The 20,258-nt window shown below is 44.4% G+C and overlaps 1 protein-coding gene across 3 annotated transcripts in view; it reads right to left on the bottom strand.

Annotated features, from left to right (window-relative positions):
• The window catches only part of LOC127008690 (nipped-B-like protein), a 58,489-nt gene extending 38,481 nt beyond the window's left edge, over positions 1-20,008 (bottom strand). For all 3 annotated transcript variants that reach the window (XM_050881013.1, XM_050881012.1, XM_050881011.1), the window contains exon 1: positions 19,823-20,008. The gene's annotated coding sequence lies outside the window, so the exon portion shown is untranslated. The remainder of the gene's footprint in view (positions 1-19,822) is intronic.
• Positions 20,009-20,258: the final 250 nt, after the last annotated feature.

Here is a 20,258-nt window from a genome sequence, read left to right on the forward strand (position 1 = left end):
ATGATCCCCACAGTTTTTTTTTTTTTTAAGTTTATTCATTCTGAGGTTAGATATACGTTTGTTTGTTTGTAGGTTTGTTTGAGGGGTGAGCTCCTGGTGTTAGGTGTAGGTTTGTTTGTTTGTTTTATGGGTGGACTCTTGGTGTTTATCTTCCGAACCATATTCCTATAGTTGTTGTTGCTGTTTTTCTGGGCCCCCTGATGTTTCTATCCCACCCCCCTTCCTGATGTTGCGTAATGGGGAATGAAGAGCTGTCTAGACGGTTCACGGAGAAGAAAACTAGACATACCTAAATATAAAATAAATAAAAATAAAATCAGTAACACGAAACACATACGCGAGGAAGCAAACAAATAAAGCTTGAGACATAATGAAACTAAACGGTCCATGAACAAAGAAAAAAAAACTCAAGACACTGGGAAAACTTATACTGCTGGAATAAGAGCACGCGGAACAGACTAGGAAACAAGAAACACCTAATATACAAGGCAGCACATTTATACAACTGGAACAAGAGAATGGGGTGGAAACGGAGAAAAAGAGCTTACGAGACAAAAAGTGCAAAACAGTGATGCAAGTAGCTAAGTTAAGAAGAGTCACAGGGATGTTTAGATTGCTTACACGAGGTTGGTAACACTGGAATCTCGCAAATAGGAATATACAATAACACATTAAAGGGATGCATAGGAAAATAGCTAATGAGACGTAAAGAAATGGCAGTATACATATTTATTGCCAAGTGTAGAGAAATAAAATTGAGGTCCAGTCTAGTCATGGGCAGGGAAACAAAAAAATATACACTACCCAGTAACAAAAAAAACACTATGGGGGAAAAAACAGAGGGAGCTTAAGATTACAAGGAACTCAAAACACACGATGAGAGGAATCAAAGAAGTCATGAACGATTACACTCAAGGAAACTCAAGAAACAAGTACTAAGAACCAACACGTGAGGAGGAAACAGCAAGACAACTTTTCCTTCTTTTTTTTACAACAAAGGAGACAGCTCAAGGGCACAAAAAAAGGAAATAATAAAAAGCCCGCTATTAGCTGCTCCTAAAAAGAATCCGAGGTGGCCGAGAGTGGTGATAGGTTCCTTTCTTTCTACCCTCACTCCCTTTCCTTTTCTTTCCTTCATTCCTTTCCTGTCTTTGTTTCTGCTTTCCCTTCCTTGCTAATTCTGACCCTTCCTTACCCCCTTCCCATCCCTCCTGCAGCGGCACATTACAATTCGGGTTTCCATCCACAAGAACCCATCGTCAAAGTTATTTATCTAGTTTCACACCCGTCGCACTTCTGAATTTGACACGTACTTATTCTCCCTTTCTTGCTTAGCTTATATACGAGACACAGAGGAGGAGGGTTGCAATAAGACGAGGAATTATAGATGTCTGGACGATCGAGAGCAAAAGAATCGAGTCTGGTAAATTACAACGTGGAATCATTAGAAGGAAAATAAACACGTGCAAGCTGATAACTACGTGACGGTGAATGAAAATGTGGTATAAGCGATTCATGAGCACGGAAAAAAACTGAAAATTATGCTGAGGGAAAACATGAATCCGGAATATGCGTGATGAGGAAAGAGGAAGACATAAATCGATAAAAAAAAAGACTAGTGACCACAAATTTGAGACGTCATGACGATTTGTAAGGAAACGAGGACAAGAAATGAGACAAACACAAGGAGTAAGCATGCACGGAGAGAGAGAGAGAGAGAGAGAGAGAGAGAGAGAGAGAGAGAGAGAGAGAGAGAGATTCAAAACACATGGGCGCAAGTAGTAGATAGTTCACGAGCCAAGAAAATGTAAACAAGGAAGGTATCACCCAAATAAACTGAAAAGAAAACGGAACGTGGCGCTTTACGAGCCAACCTGTGAAGTATTGATGCAGCTCTGGGGGGACACACACACACACACACACACACACACACACACACACTGCATCTCTGACTCACCTAATATGACCGCATGTGCAAAGACGGGATGAAATAAAGGAAAAAAAAAAAAAAAAAGTTACATATATACAAGACAGCACATGCGACTCGGGAATGTCTCCTCTCATAACTATCAACACACACACACACACACACACACACACACACACACACACACACACACGTCAGCAACAAGGACAACACACAACCTGAGAGAGAACACCTGTGCCGAGAGAGAGAGAGAGAGAGGGGGGTGGCCATGATATAATACCGATTGGAGAGGAGAGGTGAGGTGAGGCACGGGAGCGGTGGTGATGGTGGTGATGAGCGACGAGGAGGAAGAAGAGGAGGAGGAGGAGGAGGAGGAGGAGGTGGTGGTGGTGGTGGACGGAGCGGCTGGCTGGCTGGCTGGCTGACTGTCGCCTACCCTCCATCCCAAACTCACACCCTTCCACTCATCCACCTAACATCCCCTCACCACTCCACATCACACCAACATCTCATTCCACATCACACCAACCCATAGTGCACACAAGATCACCCTACCTCTTCACTAACCCCCTAAAATAAGCGCCCAATACAGCAGATCCATGTTACCGGGGTTGAGGGGCCGCAGCGGTGCCACATCTTGAGTATCCCGCGGGAGAGAGCGACGTGGAAATGCTCCATGTGGCACCACCGCGTCCCTACTGCTGCCACCACCACCACCATCCTCTCCTCTTTTTCCACCGCCAACTTTTAACGGAGGGAGCAAGGAAGGGAAGAGAGGAGAATGGAGTGAGAGGAGGGATATCAACACGCGACTTGCCTCCCTCTCTCCCTCGCTCTCTCTCCGTTCTTTCTTTCTTCCTCGCCTTCCGTCTCTTTCGCATCTTCCTCTTCTCTTTGTCTTTGTTTTCTACCTTTCCTCTTTTATATTCCGCTTCCTTCCCTTACCTTCCTCCATACCTCTTATTTTCCCGGTTTTTTCCTCCCTTACTTTTCTTCCTCCTATTTCTCCCTCTATCTTTCCCTTCTTCCTTCCTTCCTCCTCTCCCTCTTCAACCTTCCTTCCTTCCTCCTCTCCCTCTTCTACCTCCCTTCCCTTTACCCGCTCTCCCCTTCACACAATAAACGTTAGCGAATGCGTTATCTGACAGCGTACCATAACTGGGGGATTGCGTAGCCCTGTCTCACCCAGTAAACCTCCTCCTCTTCCTCTTCCCTCCTCCTCCTCCTCTGCCGCCGCCGCCTTCTCCTTTGGCTAGGTCGAGGTTACCGTTCTTGTCATGTGACCCAGCGACCTTGTTGAATCTAGTGTGGATTACGATATACTACTAAACTGTGTGTGTGTGTGTGTGTGTGTGTGTGTGTGTGTGTTGCATCACATGTATTTGTGGTGTTTGTCGCCCCTCTCTCTCTCTCTCTCTCTCTCTCTCTCTCTCTCTCTCTCTCTCACCCACGGAAAGAGAGAGAGAGAGAGAGAGAGAGAGAGAGAGAGAGAGAGAGAGAGAGAGAGAGAGAGAGAGAGAGAGAGAGAGAGAGGGGGGGAGGGCAGAGCCGGCATATTTGGGAAAGCTTCGCCTACCTGCAACGGTGTGGCGCTTTGAGAGAGAGAGAGAGAGAGAGAGAGAGAGAGAGAGAGAGAGCGGCTGGGCTGGGCTGCTGGCTGGCTCGTCGCTACGCTACGTGAGAGCTCTCAGAGATACCCCCCGCCCTCCCTCTCTCTCTCTCCGCCTGCGTGCCTGCCTGCTACCGTTACTCAAGGGCCCGCTGCCTCATCCCCCAACCTCTCTCTCTCTCTCTCTCTCTCTCTCTCTCTCTCTCTCTCTCTCTCTCTCATACACACACACACACCTCGGCTTCTCTTATCATCTTCACAGCCTTTAAACTTCCGTTCCTGATAAGGAGCAAATTTTTCCCTATATTCCAAGTGAGTCACAATAAAAACTACTCTTTTCCTCCTTAACAGCTGCTCATGACTCGACGGATCCGCCTTGTGTGTGTGTGTGTGTGTGTGTGTGTGTGATCGATATATTACCCGTGGCTATTGACGGCCCCGTACCCTAACTGCTGTCACCTGGTCCCCCTCGCCACCACCACCACCACCGCCACTACAGCCACTTCCAGAACGGGTTAGATTTTGCACGGCTTCGAGAGTATTGTTGACACGACAGCCTTCGTAGTAAGGTAGTAAGCTTACGTTAGTATTATTTGGGATTTGTTGGATGAGGATAGGTCTGCCGGGTAACTTTTTAGTATAGATTAGCTGTATATTCTAAACCGAATGCCGTGTTGTAGCGGGTAATTCTGAGTGTAAGATGATTTTTTTATCTGAATATGCTCTGATTACATCTTCGTGGGTTAGAAATGTAACAGACAAGAGGGTGATAGTTTTTGTATATAAAGTGTAGTCTACTTAATGTGATATATATATATATATGTATATATATATATATATATATATATATATATATATATATATATATATATATATATATATATTCTAGGCTTTAAAAACAATCATTTCGTGTACTCTGATTAAAGCTTTGTGGGTTAAAAATGTAACATGTTACGATAACAGGGAGGGTACGAATGCAACTGTGATAAGGTCTGTTTTTGTTTCTCAAACATGTTACGATAACAGCGAGGGTACGAATGCAACTGTGATAAGGTCTACTCTACATTATCTTTAACAGTATTGAACAATTTTCACACAGTGATTAAAGCTTTGGGAGATATGAATGTAGCTAATAACCGAGCACGCAAGATATGCCTTTGTTCAGTATGAAGTACGACAATGGGAAAGGGAAATACTAATTCTATAATGTATAAATGTTATCTTTAGCAATAAGAAGCAATTTTCACATGTATACTCTAATCAAAGCTTTGTGGACGTAAGAATGTAACTAATAACAAGGTATTCAATTCAAGAGGCTTTTGCCCTGCATGTACGATAATAAGTAGTCAAAGAAGTTACGAGTGCTATAATAAAGCCTACGTGCAAACCTTAGGAAAAGGGAGCAATAGTTTTCTTCCCCTATTTTTTTTTTTTACAACAAAGGACGCAGCTCAAGGGCACATAAAAAAAATAATAAAAAAGAGCCCGCTAATCGCTGCTCCCATAAAAGAACCAGAAGAGGTGGCCAAAAGCAAGGTCAATTTCTTAGTTTTGGGTTAAGAGTACATGTCACTAATAGCAAAGCATTCAAGAAGGGTTTTTTGTGGAGTATTTAGGAAAACTTACCAGTGCTACATAGCTACATATCTTTAGCAATGGAGCAATTATCACACACCTATGTATGAAACTACCTCTATCTAACATTCTCACACTTGCACCTCCATCACCACCGTACCACCAATACCGGTTTAAATGGATACGAACTGGGACACCTTGATCCGTTACGCCACACACCTAACCCTTCCCTAGTGGTGATGGTGGTGATGAGGAGGGTGATAACTGCGTCCCGTGAGGAAGGTGTTAGTTAATAATGCGGGGCTTTCACACACTGGGGGGGGGGGATGCTGGGGGCAGAGGGAGGAGGGCAGGGGGGCTGTTACATGCTGGTGGGAGAGACGGGTGCTTAAGTAGAAAGTGGTGTGTGTGTGTGTGTGTGTGTGTGTGTGTGTGTGTGTGTGTTCTTGCCTAATTGTATTTTCACAGGACTGAGTCAAGCTTGTGGTGTCCCGTCTTTCGAAACTATTTTGTCATACTTTTTTTACTGAATAAGGCACGCACGACTTCTTTTGGTGTGTGTGTGAGAGAGAGAGAGAGAGAGAGAGAGAGAGAGAGAGAGAGAGAGAGAGAGAGAGAGAGAGAGAGAGAGAGAGAGAGAGAGAGAGAGAGGACTGATTTACATCTCTACCTAACACGCAGATCAACAAACAGCTGAGGACAGGTGGAGGTAAACAAACTGGTGGAACGATGGACGTGGAGATAAGTGAACAGACAAAAGCAAATATACAAGTAAACATACAAGTGGAGAGAGGATGAGAGAAATAGACAGTTAACTAGACAGATAGGAATGGGAAAGACACAGGCAGATAGAAAGATACGACGGAGAGAACATCAATAAAAAAGTGTAAGATCCAAGCTGTCAAAGGTTCTGCATATATGTAGTTACTGGTGAGAACTGCCATGCCGGAAATATCAGGTCCATATAAGGTTTGACAAGCAGCAAATACAGGTAAAAAAGAAATACGCCGTGAAAATACTTGTTACTTCATTGAAAGGTAAGAGGATGACTAAATAAAAGCTTAGAATCAATGTTTGTCGAAACGAAAACATTAGGAGTCTGCGAGAGGCCAGCCAGAAAGTCAGTCGGGGCAGCTTCTGTAAATCTAACTTAAAACTATTCTCCGTATCCATGCTGTAGTAGTAGTGGTGGTAGTAGTAATAGTAGTAGTAGTAGTAGTAGTAGTAGTAGTAGTTGGGTGAGTAATGTTTCGAGGTTATTACGAAGTCAGATCTTTTTCTTTCTTTTAATATGAGGAAAACTGGATAAAATTGTAGGAAAAACTGTTTAAAATCTTTCTGGCGGATATATCAATGGAAGGAAAAAAAAAAAAAACGTGGAACAATTGACGTTTCTTCATCTGCTTCACACACTAACGCCTACTTATAACATGGCGCAATATCCTTTCCACTCTCTCCTATTTATAGCAAAAGATAAAGAAGAAAGAGATTAGAGAAATATTTGGGGAAACTTTAAAATACACAACGAAAGGAAGCTGTATGTGGGAGGAGGAGGGGGGGGGGGGGAACAAGGGAGGAAACATGGAAACATGGAAACATGGAAATGCAGGCAACAGAAAGCCTATTGGCTCATTACGAGGTCGCCCGCTTGGGTGATTTAATCTGCTCGACCGCCACTTGGGGCTTGGTGAGCAGATGAAAGCACCTCGATATTGAGGAGCAGATGGAAGCCCCTCGTTATTCAGTTTACTCCTGACGCAGCGAAATGACGGTCGATTCTATATTTGAAGGAGTTGATGGTATTCGCATTTACTACTTCTGAGGGAAGATTGTTCCAGTGGCGGATGACTCGGTTTGAAAAGAAACTCCTTCCAATGTCTGTGTTACATCGACTCGACTGAATGGGTAAACCGTTATTTCTAGTTCTTGAGTTGGTTTGCAGTTCAAAGAATTTGGAGTAATCGACGTTATTGAACTTTTTAGATACTTGAAGACTTGAATCATATCCCTCGTAGGCGTCTTTTCTCCAATGTAAAGAGATTGAGTCGCTTGAGTCGTTCCTCGTACGGTTGAGCCCTGAAGGTTGGAATCATCTTTGTGGCGCGTCGTTGAATCCTTTCCAGTAAAGCAATGTCCTTTCTGTAATTGGGAGACCAGAACTGCACTGCATACTCCAGGTGCGGTCTTACCATGGAATTATACAAGGATAGCATCACGTCTGGTGTTTTACACTCGAAGTTCCTCGCTATGAACCCGAGCATAATGTTGGCCTTGTTGTATGCTTTTTACAGTGATTCGCGTGTTTCAGGTCACTGCTGATAGTGACTCCAAGATCCTTTTCCTCCTGCATCGCTTGCAGAGGTCTCCCATTCATGATGTATGTGTGGTTACTATTTTGGGACCCAATGTGCATGACTTTGCATTTGTCAACATTAAAAGACATTTGCCATTTTTCCGACCATTCGATAATGTGATTGAGGTCTTTCTGAATGATTTCGCAGTCGGTCTTTGTGAGGGCATCTCCACCCACCTTGGTGTCATCTGCAAATTTCGATATTGTGGATTTCAGTCCTGATTCTAGGTCATTGATATATATGATAAAGAGGATGGGTCCCAGCACTGACCCTTGAGGCACTCCACTAGTGACTGGTAGCCAATCGGAAGGCTGTCCGTTGAGTAGTACTCGTTGTTTTCTGTCGGTGAGCCAATCTCTTATCCACGCGATCAGATTGGCTCCGATGCCCGCCGAGTGCAGTTTCTTAAGGAGTCGCTCGTGCGGTACCTTGTCGAAGGCTTTCTGAAAGTCCAGGTATATAACATCACTGGGGATGTGGGCATCCCAGTTCTTATATATACCTTGGAAGAAGTCTAATAAATTCGTTAGGCAGGAGCGCTTGTTTCTGAAGCCATGCTGGGTGTCGGAGATCACATTATTGTTTTCTAGAAACTTAACAAGTTTATCTCTAATAATCTTTTCGAGTATTTTTCCTGCCACTGATGTCAAACTTATGGGCCTGTAGTTTAATGCAACGCTTTTGTCTCCTTTTTTGAAAATCGGTGTTACGTTCGCCATCTTCCAGTCTTCCGGGACCTTGTTTAGTTGAACTGACCGGTTGAATATGGTAGTGAGTGGTTGAAGTATTTGTTGTTTAAGCTCTTTAATAACCGCGGGGACAAACTGTCGGGTCCCGTTGACTTGTTCGTGTCGAGTTTGTCCAAGTACTTTTTTACTTCTTGGTCGCATATTGAGTCAATTTCCAGCGGCGTGATCTCACTCGGCGGGGCAGGGCTCTCGGGAATGGTTTCGATGTCCTCGACTGTGAATACGGATGCGAAGTTACTGTTGAGGATTCTGGCCATCTGTTTACTGTCCTGAGTTACAGATCCAGTCTCGTCTGTCAGGGGACCAATATTGATTTTACTTTCTTTTTCGATCTTATGTACGTGAAGAATTTCTTGGAGTTAGTTTTGATTTCGCGCGCTATTTGCTTTTCATAGTTGCGTTTGCTACTCCGAATAAGGCTGCGACAAGCTCTGAGGCTGTTGTGGTACTGTGTGCTGGCTTCGGCCGTAGCATTCTCTTTCATCAAATTATAATTCCTTTTTTAGGTTTACTGCCTTTTTATTTCTCTGGTCATCCACGGTGGATCTACGGCCCCATTTACTCGCCTGGATTTCGTAGGCACTGTAGCCTTCTACTTGCAACAGCTTATCTTTGAAGACGTTCCACGCGTTGTCGATTGTATTGTCGGTGATGCCGAGTTGGTCCCAGGTCGTAGGGGGAAGCAGTGTACGGGCTAAGTTGAAATTTCCTTTTTTGTAATCTGGTATCACTGATGGATTATCTACGAGTTTGTGACATATGTTGATATTAAAACGGATTAAGTGGTGATCGCACCCATTAAGTTTCTCACCAACTGTACAGTCGCGAATGAGGTCGGGGTCGCTTACTAATACCAGATCCAGCAGATTGTTCTCTTGTTGGTTGAGTTACAACTTGAGTGAGGAACGAATCCTCCACCATTTCTAAAAGCCTGTTACCCTCTTGATCTCCAGTCATCAGTCCCCAGCCAATGTTAGGGCAATTAAAGTCCCCAATTATAATTGCTTCCTTGCTTTGTGTTAGAGAGTGAATCTTCGTAGAGGGCAGTGTCATCGGCAGCCTTTTGTTTCGGAGGCCTGTATACGGTTGCACGTGTTAGTTACGTGTTATATGCGGTTATTTCCACATAGACAGAATCGTATTTCTCTGCGTCCTGTTTGTCTATTTTATGGCAGGGAGTGTACTTTTACGTAGCAAACTACTCCTCCTCCTTTCTTGTGCTTTCGACTTTTGTGGAAGCTTTCGTACCCAGGGAATGACATTTCGGATTCTAGATGGGTAGAGTTGGCCCAAGTCTCTGTGATGGCTACCACATCTGGTTTCTCTGTTGCAATATACGCCCTAATTTCGTCCTTATTGGGTATTAAACTACGTGCATTTGTGTACATGATAGAAATGTGGCCGTGACGAGTTGTACCAGTTCGCTTGTCGGAGGCGTGGTTAGTTACACAGTTTCTTGTGAGTCGCACTGACGCTACGGGTTGGTTGATCAAGGGCTGCCTTTGCCCCGTCCTCGCCCGCCGTTTTTTGAAAGGCTTTTCGAAAAGCTTTTCACTGCCTCGTCCAGAAGCCTCCCGAAACGCGCCGATCCAACCTCATTCAGATGTAGTCCATCGTTCCAAAACAAGTCTGGGCGCTCAAGGAAGTGGTGCCAGGCGTTTGTAAACGCCACGCCTTCGTCGTCACAAATTTCCTTCAGACTAGTATTGATGTTGCTCGCTTTGCTGTTGAAGCCGGCGTAAGCGCTGATTCTGGGTAGAATTCCAGAGACAATGACGTGAGGGGCCTTGGTCTTGTAACGCCGAATGACCTGACGGTATTTTGATAGTAGGGCCTGAGTTTGAGTAGACTGAACGTCATTTGTCCCCGCGTGAATCAAATAAACTGTGTCTTCCTTCGCGAGTTCCGTGACAGCATCGACAGCTGAAGTAATGTCGTCCAGTTTGGCTCCCGGAATACAATAACGCCTCCGCGTCTCTGTATTCCTGCCGCAGAATTCCGTTAATTGACCTCTAACCAGCGAGTCCCCTACAAGTCTAACAGATGTTTTCAGCTTGTCTGTGCCCCGAAACTGTGTCTGATCTACGCAGACCACAGCAGGAAGAATGGTCTTGTGTCGTCTAATGGATGAGTAGTGAGGAGGGAGTGTGGTGGCGACTGGACGTGGAGGCGTTAGGAGGGCTGGTAGAGGAGAGGGACAAGGGGGAGCCCAGGGAAGATGAGGAAGAGGCGGAAGGGGTTGACTGCAGGGGAGCAGAGGAGGAGGATGTTGAGGATGTGGAGGAGGGGGCAGAGGCGGAGGAGGAGGAAGGGGAGGAAGGGGTTGACTGGGGAGGAGTAGAGGAGGAGGATGTTGAGGATGTGGAGGAGGGACAGAGGCGGAGGAGGAGGAAGGGGTGTATGGGGTTGACTGGGGAGGAGTAGAGGCGGCGCATGTGGAGGCGGGGGGTGACGACTTGTTTGCGGAGGGGGCCGAGGCGGAGGAGGAGGAAGAGGAAGACGGGGTTGGCTGGGGGGGAGTAGAGGAGGAGGATGTTGATGATGTGGAGGAGGGGCAGAGTTGGAGGAGGAGGAAGGGCGGAAGAGAAGAGTGAGGAAGAGGAAGGAGGAGGAAGAGTAGGTGGTGGTTATGGTAGGATTGGTGTGGGAGTGGGCGGGTGTGATGGCGGTGCTGGTGGTGGAGGGTGAAGAGGGAGAAGAAGAAGACGAAGAAGACGAAGAAGAAGAAGAAGAAGAAGAAGAAGAAGAAGAAGAAGAAGAAGAAGAAGAAGAAGAAGAAGGGAGTTGAGGGTGTGACGTCACGATGTCCCAGAGTAACGCATTGGAGCGTTGTAGATCCTCGTTGGTTGTTTGTAGTGCCTGAATACGTAAGTCTAAGACACAGTACCTACACATCGCGTCGCTGGTTTGGTAATGAATCGCAGCATATTTCTTTGAACAATTACAGCAATTGAAATAGTTGGACGGCATGATTACTTCTTTTTTTTTTTCTTTTTTTTTTTATTTACTGTTGCAAGACGATATATCGGTGAACTTTACAGTTAAGATGAATTTTGTATCAACACCTGGAGGGAGGCGGCTTTAAATCGGTCGAGTCACGCGGGAGAGTTTGAGGTGTGGCGTCTATGAGGGCCCACACGTGTTTTCCCTCCGGGATTAAAATTCTCTGGGGGATTAAACTTTTCCTCCTTTTCAAAACAGGTGTGCTGGTATACGGGTCAAGCTTTGTACTTCTACGTTAGTGACAGATTTTCTACGTTAGTTAGACACAAGAAGCTCACTGTCTTTCACTGGGTGCTGTGTTAGGTCGTGTAGTTGTAATCCTACTGAGGAAAGACAGGAAACACAAAAAAGTCGATTAATAACTTAACCGCTCGTGGCTGTAGCAGGGAAGTCCTCTCACTGTAAGGTAATCCTCGCAACACTTCAAACACTAGTTAGACGCGTCACAGCACTGAGTTAGACGTTAATTAATTAGGTTGAGTGGTGCTAAATAAGACAAGTAAACAAGCACAGTTAGTCGTTCGATTTCTGAGAAGGCGTACGGGCCTATTTAAGTAACGGTTAATTAAAAACGTGGATGAACGGATTTCAAAAGTTGTGACGTTAAAATGTAACACACGGAGTCGATTTACACACACGGAGTCGATTTACACACACGGAGTCGATTTACACACACGGAGTCGATTTACACACACGGAGTCGATTTACACACAAAATAACAAGTGTCGTTTCACCAGACGAGGCGAAAAGCAAGGTTAAGGTTTGATGCCGGTAGGGCAGCGAGGTCAACGTCCGTCCCTTTGAGGAGGTCAGGCAGCAGCAGCAGCAGCAGTAGTAGTAGTAGTAGTAGTAGTAGTAGTAGTAGTAGTAGTAGTAGTAGTAGTAGTAGTAACATTGCTGGGAAGATACCTGCCCGTACCTGTCACAGAACGACTAATCAAATGCCTTCCCTCTCGCTCACACACTTGCTTGTCTGTCTGTCTGTCTGTCTGCCTGCCTGTCTAACTTGCACTTGCCCCACCACCACCACCACCACCACCTGCAGGGAGCATTACTAGCATTACCATTTAATCCCCTCATCTGCCTCCTCTTTCACCCCCTCTACAAACACTGCACTTCCTCTCTCCCTCCCTTCTCCTCCGCCTCCACTCAGCAATATCACCAGACTTCCTCATTTACTTCCTCCCTCTACGCCACTATCAGACACCCTCCTACTTCTCTTCCTCTTCCTCTTCCTCCTCCTCCACCACCACACTATCTAAGTCAACATCATCATTAGACTATCTTCTTCACCATCACCAGTCTCCTCCTCCTCCACTTCCCTCCCATTCTTCTTCCTTCTTCACAACTATCAGTCACAACCATTATCAATACCAGGGTCATACATCTTTAAATTCTTCCTGTTCCTCCTCCAACGTCACCAAAGTTAATCATGATTCCTCTACATCCTCCTGTTTGTCATCTCTCTTTTCCTCCGTCTCTTCCTCCTCCTGCCCGTCAACGCCTGGCTGCCTGTTGCTATCCACTCAGCTATGCGCTCCCGCCCTGCCTGCATGCCGCCCTGCCTCTCTCGTCTCTCCATTCCCTCAAACATTAAATTCGTGAACACGTGGCGACTGACACACACACACACACACACACACACACACACACACACACACACACGGTCATGAGTAAAGACTGAGTGTAGGAAACTATAATAAGGAGTTAAGTCTCACATTTAGAAGTATCGATGCGTGGAACGAATTGGATAAAAGTATAACACACACACACACACACACACACACACACAGCGCATCATAATCAGTGAATGAATGACCGACAATTGACGAGTAACCTATATATATGATAAAGTTGGGGGCCATACGCTAAAGCTGCGCGTGACCTTGGTGCTCATCTCCGTCACATTAGCCCTGACAAGATATAACAACCGGAGTCTTAGGATCGTTATCCCCTTTACGCAAGAGACGAGAGCCAGAAGAGGTAGTGTTAGGTAGGTAAACGAATATATTAATGAACAGGTGACCCGACTAGGCAGGTATACAGTTACGATCCCACTTTCTAGCAGAGAGAGAGAGAGAGAGAGAGAGAGAGATGAGGAATATATGGATGAGACAGAGGGAAGGAAAGAAAGGGAAACAGCTGAGGAAAATTCGAATGACATAAATAAACAAATGGAAACATAAAAATAAATAAATAAATAAGAGTACAAAGGTAAATAACCAGCACAGGTAACCGATAGACTTCCCTCACCTGCACTTGAACACAATTAGCCGTGAGCAAGGTGAAGTGGGAGGAGCCATTACCTTGATACGCATCTGGACGTTATAATAGCCAAGAATATGACACATGCGATGATATAATTGGAGAGAGAGAGAGAGAGAGAGAGAGAGAGAGAGAGAGAGAGAGAGAGAGAGAGAAATATACGCAAGCAGGCAGGCAGGTAGGCGGGTCCTGTTAAAGGGTATGGAAACAAAGACAGACAAACACACAAGACCAGCCAGCAGCACACACAGGAAGCGGCAAAAAGGAAGATTAGGAAAGGAAAAAACAACATGGCATTCTGAAACCTTAACTATACTAATAATAATAATAATAATGATAATAATAATAATAATAATAATAATAATAATAATAATAATAATAATAATAACAATAATAATAATAATAATAATAATACTTTAAATCATAACACACACAGGAAGGGAGATAAGGAAAGGAAAAAAAAATCTACACGGCATTCTAAAAGCTTTTCCGCATTATATAAAACTAAATGACACGGTAAATAGTGGTTTCATCACTGCATTCCTTAGTACAGCCACACTTTTCCTTGTAGAGAATGAGTGAGTGAGTGAGTTAATGAATAGATCCAAATAGCTTTCAATGTGCTACAGAAAACAATGCTCCTCGTGTTAGTAATTGAATCGATGTTGTGAACCGTAATCTGAGTAGGCTGCAACATAAATATTAACGTATTAAATCATTTTCGTAGCTTTATGTTAGTTAATCCATTAGACTCAGTAATATCTATAAATCACAAATCCAGGACATCGTTATTGAATACATGATTTTGAAGCGTAATCAGAGTAGCCTAATTACATGAACATTAACGTGTAGTAGTCTGGTATACATAGGCCTATGCGATATTTATTCCCTCAGACTGTATAAACCACAAATCGATATTGAATGGATGCCTTACTGATCTCTCTCTCTCTCTCTCTCTCTCTCTCTCTCTCTCTCTCTCTCAGGACGGTAATAATAGATCTGCTGGTTTTTTTTTTCTATAGCAGGGGAGACAGCTAATGACAAAAAATAGAAAAGAATGAATGTTAAAAACGAAAAATATCAAGATCCACTCTCTCTCTCTCTCTCTCTCTCTCTCTCTCTCTCTCTCTCTCTCTCTCTCTCTCTCTCTCTCTCTCACACACACACACACACACACACACATTATCTGCTGTATGGTATGCCAGACACGATCATTTCCCTCACATCTCTTCGCTCGCTGACAAACAGACCACCCAGCTGTCACAACCACGCCTCCCTGTCACTCCCTATCATCATCATCATCATCATCATCGTCGTGGGTATAATACAATGTTAATATTTGATACTTTTAAATCCGTTACTACTGGGGCAGGATATATGAATGGTTTTCCTTCCTACTTTATTCAATTGTGTGTGTGTGTGTGTGTGTGTGTGTGTGTGTGTGTGTCTCCCCCACGGCTCTCACCTTTCTTTTCTTTCTCTCGCTGTTGCTAAGATTGTTAACGTTAGAACAGGGAAGATTTTAAAGACGAGAAATCCGAACTCTCTCTCTCTCTCTCTCTCGCTGCGTCACCGTCCTGCTCTCTTCCCTTGTGACCCTGTGGCTGTGCGGCTGATGTTGGAAAGGAGGAAGAAGAAGAAGAAGAAGAAGAAGAGGAGGAGGAGGAGGAGGTGGTGATGGTGGTGGTGGTGCTCCCCGTTCAGGCCTCTTCACCACCACCATCACCACCGCTCTCACAGCTGCCGCCTCGTCACCTCCACCACCACCATCACCACCACCGCCACTACATCGCCTCACCTGCAATCAATCACCTCCTCCACCCTCTCTCTCTCTCTCACCTTCGGCTCTACGCATCAACACTAACCCTCCTTTCTCCCTCCCATCCACTCCACTACCCTCCACATTACCCACTCAACCCCTCCTCTCATAATCCACTTACCTTCCCACGACCTCCTCCACCTGGCCCCTTCCTTCCCTTCCACCTTCCTCCACCCCCTACTCCACCATAATCCACCTGGAGACTGGCTACATGCTCTGGTGGACACAGTGGAACGATGAACATGGTAACGCATACGAAGCCCCGCCCACCACCACGATCTAGCATACATAAACATACACATACATTATCCACCTTTGTATGAGTGTATGAGAAGCTTCGGCAACATCAAGGTATACACAGCACTATTTTATGATCGGTGAAAGCACACTAACTGACGCACACATAGGCACACAAATATAGTGAAGGCTCCAGGTAAGGACGATTCACAGGCGGGGAAACACACAGGTAGACTCAGCACTTTATCTTCTTTGCATGCTTTGTGTGAATTCATCATTTTTTGTAACAAACTCAAATTTTGGTGGGAAAAAATAATGCTGATCCTATAAACAGTTCAGCACCCACGCAACTTTTAAACACATACAACCAAACTACACGATAAGCAAAGACAAGGAAATTAAGTAAGAATAGGAAAAGCCAACGAGGTAAAAAATGAGAGAGAAGGAATACCAACACGACTCTTGTCCAGGATGTTACCACGAGAAACAAGTAACGAGGAACTTGTTTCGTGACCCCGTGGCTTCATACACCAACACAATACAAACCCTTACCCGAAGCACATGAACACAAATCAGCATGCCAGCCAATACACTGTAATACACAAACCCTGCAGCCTGACCCTTGGAATACACACATACACAAAAGGGGAGAGTCAAGACACATTTGAAAACGTTTAAGAGTGACAACTTAGAATCATGATATTACTCGTTTTTAGCATTCATTCTACGTTTTTTTCTTCTTTTCTTAACTGCATTTCGCCCTTAGCTGCCTTCCCTAAGATATATACGTATAAAAAACGCCTGGCAAATCTACAATTACCGCGCTCCTGAGAGAGAGAGAGAGAGAGAGAGAGAGAGAGAGAGAGAGAGAAACGTGTGGCATTCAATAGAGAATAGGGAAAAAAAAAGTGTGCCATTCAACATGTCCAACCCCCTCCACTCCCCTTTGAGTCTATAGGCAAGGAACGTGGTGGGCACAGACAGCATACAGACCCAACAGCCTTCCTCCCCTGGCTGTAAATAGGTAGCCTGGTTAGGAGGCATGAGGTGTCTTTGTATGCAGTTTAATGCACCTCAAAGGACGACACACACAAGCCTAATATAGACCTGCAGTGTGAGTGAGGAAGGTGGTTCTCTCTCTCTCTCTCTCTCTCTCTCTCTCTCTCTCTCTCTCTCTCTCTCTCTCTCTCTCCTACTGCTTTTTTTTATAATTTCACAACCATTGGATATGTTATGTGCTTTCTTTGACAGGAAACAAAAACTAAATCAAACTCAGTGAAGAATGATGAAAAAAAGAAGTATATACAGTATTATGAAAGGGAGACTGAGAGATAACTGAATAGATTGTGTAACGGAGGACATGAAGCAAAACCACTAATAACTAACAGGGCAAATCAGAGCAGAGAGGAGGAGGGTCATAAAGAACAGCGAATCTAATTTGGGATAATAATGCTGAGGAAGAAAAAAAGATACACTACGTTTATACTTGATACTTGTTACAGTGCTCATCTTTAGGCCTGTCAGATGCTATGATAAGAGAAAGCCAGCGATCAAGGTTACTGGTGTTTGCCTCCCTACACCTGCATTATTTAATTGGCTATCTTTACTAGGTGTTACTGGCCTCCCTCTCATCATAGCTTGAGTACTGACACTAATTTTAATCATTTCATCACTCTAAAACCCAGGTAGATAGTACCCTACTGGCAATTGTATATTGTAGTCCTGACAATCACTGTAATGTGCGAGGTTATAGTAGGTATGCAAAACATTATGCAATATGTGTGAGTTATCCATTAAAAGTGATTGGCTCAGATTGCTGAATATAAAAGGGGAAAAGTTCATTATGGTATCAATTCAGGGGAACAGCTAAATTCTTTTAACCATATAGATACTTTTAAATAGTATATAAATAGGAGAGTAAAGGTTCTTGCACCATGCATTTCCACAATGAAAGTTGTTAAAAAAAAAAAAGATCAAGTAATGCACCAACAAAGCTTTCAAAAAGTTGGCATCTACAGAGTGAGTCACAAGAGCTACTGAGTGAGAGAAAAAAAGGGAAAACTAATTTCATAGACACAGCTTGAGGAAGTTTGGCTGGACATCAATTTTAGAGCACATGGGTGTTGGTTTTAAGGCACATAGTTCAACTACACTGATAACTAACATGAAAATGACCTTCAGATTTGCAGATAATGATAGAGATGATCGCAACATTAGTTTTGAGATGTTATATTATCATGGCATGAACAATCTATCCAAAGAAAAATGCAGGAAAGCTGAATGGAGTGCACAGGGTTGGGCCTGACTAAGTTCAATTATAAGGTAAGGTTCAAAATATGCAGACTGTCAAATTATGAGGAAAGTTTCACAAGGTGCAGACTGGCAATTCCAAAGCAAAAAATTGTTATCAAAGTTATTATTACAAGATTATGGGGTCTGGAGCTACAGGGAGACAGGGAACTTCCGGTGATGAACTGAAGAATGACAATACTTGAAAGAAGGCAGAAGACTAAGGTAGTGGAACTATTTCTTCCCAAGAAAAAAAATCTGAAATTTCCTTGACACAGCAAAGAATATTTATGATCCTAATAACTGGTTGCATTGCATAACCGCATACCACACATGGAAATAGCCAAACACTGGAAGTTCAAATCAGATTTGGCTACCATGCAAAAATAATAAATAAATCAAAACAGAAAATTGTCAAAGGTAGCTTTCATTAGTGACTTTTCTCCTAATTTGTGCAGACAGAAAACCAGTAAATAAACAAATAAAATGTAGGTATGTAATTTTGCTTCCAAATTAATACTTTGCTACCTTTAACACCTGAGCCAGACCCAAACCACATCATTTAAAACTGGATTGCAAATTTGGCTACAATGACGACTCACTAATGAGGCACACACCATCACACCTTTCCACAGCGATCAAAACCTATCCTATACCTAATACCAAAAATCTGGACATGAACAAAAAGCTCTACCTAAACACACCATACCCTTACCTATCACCACTATATACCAAACCATGCTTAACACAAATTATAAACACCATGTCACACCACCATAATTTACACACGCTCATGTTTTTTTTTAGTGACAGCATAACATTACCTTGCCACTATAAACATAATACACCCTTCACTATAACACAGGTAATCCACATTCAATAGACTTCCTGCATACCATCTTCATAACCCCATTTCTACCATATCAACACCCACAGCCAATAAAAAAAAATTGGAAAACACTAAAATTGTTGTTTCTATGTCACAAACAACATATTTAATCACTCTGAACAACCCCCAAGTCCCATACCAGCACTACCCCATTTCTACCAATGCAATTCCCATAGCCTAACCATAGAGGGACATACCAGGGCAACACATCACATACATTTACTGCCTTGAGTGCCACAAACAACATGATTTACCCATATATTTCCACTAAAGGGATTTAATCAAACTAATCTACATCACTGGGCCGAACCATACCCAAACCCATACCAAGAGACATTTAACCCAGATCCTACACACACACGCACACACACACGACATATATTTGACCCACATCCCGGGTATGAATTAACCACAGCAACGCACCCCCACCACCGCCACCGCCGCCACAGCACCTCCCCCACACACTGCCTGGCGCGGGGCCGTAAATAAGGTCATCTGTAATCATATCTAAACAGCTGATCCCCCTGCACGCGCCGCCATTGCCAGCAGACCAACGGCATGTGTCAAAATCAAACGCAGACTCGTTCCCAGACGCGGCCAGACGAGTCCCGTGGGCCATGCGGATGTAATTTTTATTATTTATTTAGGTGAGGAGGGTAAGGGCGACGCGAATGGTCAATGACTCCATTTTCTGCCAAAGTCGAAGGCGGCGCCCCCTGTCCCACCGGCCGCGAACCTCAACCCACTTCATCTTTATCCCTCATTTTCCCTCTCGTCGCCACATCCTCCGGCGGGGGCAGCCTCGGGAGGAGAACGACGCCCCCGAGACCTTAAAACCACACGAAACACACCTCCAACACCCACAGCCAAGGGAAAAATGTGAAATATGTAGGTTGGACAATGGCCGTCTTGAGGCTGTACAGCATTCAAACAATTCCCCTTCACAGACACCCGCTGCCACAGACACCTCCCTGACCTCCCCGTGACCCGCACACCGACACCTCCCTCGCCCTGACCTTGACCTGACCCTCCTTTGACCATTCCCCCGAAAAAAAAGCGAAAAGAAACGAAGGAAGGAGAACCAAGCGGGGCACCACGTATCTTACCTCCAAAGGCTTGCTGCACCGGGTGTTATGGGGGTAACGACCGTCTGTTCAACATTTTCATGACAGCACTTCGGTATAGACTCCAGAGACACGAGGGAGGGACGCTAAAGAGGGAAAAATGGAGGAAAATTCGCCACTCACTACAAGACGCGCCACGGAGGACCCGGCCGCCGTACACACTGACTCCCCTCCGCGGCACCAAGCAGTCCCTCCCGCCCACACCTACACTTTCCCTATTTATCCTCTGCCTGGGGATATATAACACCTATTTTTGTTTTCTCGTGGAGTTTTTAATGAATTACCTTGTTTTAATACCCATACACAGTGTCTCCCCTCCGCGGCACCAAGCACTTCCCTCCCGCCCACACCTCTACCACCATCACATCGTCTATTTAACCTTTACTTGTGCTCCTGTAACGCATATTTTTATTTTCTC

The sequence above is a fragment of the Eriocheir sinensis genome, chromosome 38 (assembly GCF_024679095.1).
Source record: "Eriocheir sinensis breed Jianghai 21 chromosome 38, ASM2467909v1, whole genome shotgun sequence".
NCBI lineage: Eukaryota > Metazoa > Arthropoda > Malacostraca > Decapoda > Varunidae > Eriocheir > Eriocheir sinensis.